Below are 1,650 nucleotides of genomic sequence, written 5' to 3'. Positions count from 1 at the left end.
CTGCACGTGCCGGCTCCCACCCGGCCGTCGGGACGAACTTCCAGCCCTGGAAAAGCCTCTAAACCGGAGAAGCGCCGGGCGCGGTGACTCCCGCTCTGGGCGTGGATCCGGCTCGGCGCCCGGACGCCTCGGGTAAACACTGCTGCCGGAGCCGCTTCCCGGCGTTTCGCCCGGGCTTTTTAACTCGTTCTGGCCCGGTTTCCGCTCCGGAGCTTTGGAACGGGGAGAAAACAGCGGTGGGAAAAGCCGCCTCGGAGCCGTGCCGGCGCTTGGCGGCACGCGCCCGGGCCGGGGGAGAGCCGGGAGCGGGGCCGAGCCTGCCGCCGAGCTCGCCGGCGACGAGTATTCATTAGTATTTTTCAGGCTTAGAACCGTTTCCCGGGCTGGAACGCGCCGCGGATTTTTGTCCCTTGCCTCTCCCAGCTTTTTTAAGGCCCCGGCGCCTGATTGCTTTTGCGGCAAGGAAAAAAAAATAAAACAGCAGGGCCGGGGCTGCTTTTTTTGCACGTCTCGCCCGGCGAAACAAGGTCGCTGCTGTTCTCCGGCGTTTTCGGGCCGGCCCGAGCGGCTCCGCGGCAAACCCCTGGCGCTTCCCCCTCCTCCTCCTCCTCCTCCGGCGTTTATCCGGGCTCCTGCGCGGCGGAGGACGCGTGCCCTCTGGTGACAGCGGCGGATCCGAGCGGATCCGAGCCCGGCGCAGCCCCGCGCCTCCGGCTCCCCCCCTCCGGCGTCTCCGGAGCAAGGGAGATGCGGAGGGGAGGCCGCGGCCGGGATAAGCGGGAGCGATCCGCTCGGAGCGCGGTGCATCGCGACGGGGAAACGCTGGGGAGCTGCTGGGCTGGAAGGGCGGGCGGATCGGGGAGGATCCCCGGGGTTTTGGTGACCGGGAAGCGGGCGGATTGGGGAAGATCCCCAGATTTGGGGTCAACGGAGAGCCGGGTGGATTGAGGACGATCCGCAGGGTTTTGGTGACTGGAAAGTGGGCGGATCGGGGACGATCCCCGGGGTTTTGGTGATGGGAAGGGGGAGGATCGAGGACGATCCCCAGGGTTTTGGCAGCAGGGGAGCGGGTGGATTGGGGACGATCCCCAGGGTTTGGTGACAGGGAGGCAGCGGATTGGGGACAATCCCCAGGATATTAGTGACAAGAAATGGGTGGATCAGGGATGATCCCCAGGGTTTTGGTGACAGGGAGGCAGCAGATTGGGGACGAACCCCAGGATTTTAGTGACCGGGAAGCAGGCAGATTGAGGACGATCCCCAGAGTTTGGTGACAGGGAGGTAGCGGATTGGGGACAATCCCCAGGATTTTAGTGACCAGGAAACGGGTGGATCAGGGACGATCCTCAGAGTTTGGTGACAGGGAGGCAGCAGATCGGGGACGATCCCCAGGATTTTAGTGACCGGGAAGCAGGCAGATTTGAGGACGATCCCCAGGGTTTGGTGACAGGGAGGCAGCAGATCGGGGACGATCCCCAGGATTTTAGTGACCGGGAAGGGGTCGGCTCGAGGACGATCCCCAGGGTTTTGGCGACAGCGAGGCCCCTGGGGAGGCTCCACCGAGCCGACCCGGCGGCGCCTCCCGCCGCCCTCACAGCTCACAAGATGGCGCCTCCCGCCGCGGCCGCCTCACCTCAGCTGACCCCCCCC

The sequence above is a fragment of the Rhea americana genome, unplaced genomic scaffold (genome assembly GCF_003343005.1).
Source record: "Rhea americana isolate MKP2758 unplaced genomic scaffold, rheAme1 scaffold_1022, whole genome shotgun sequence".
In the NCBI taxonomy this organism is placed as follows: Eukaryota; Metazoa; Chordata; class Aves; order Rheiformes; family Rheidae; genus Rhea; species Rhea americana.
Note: the sequence above shows the minus strand (reverse complement) of the source record.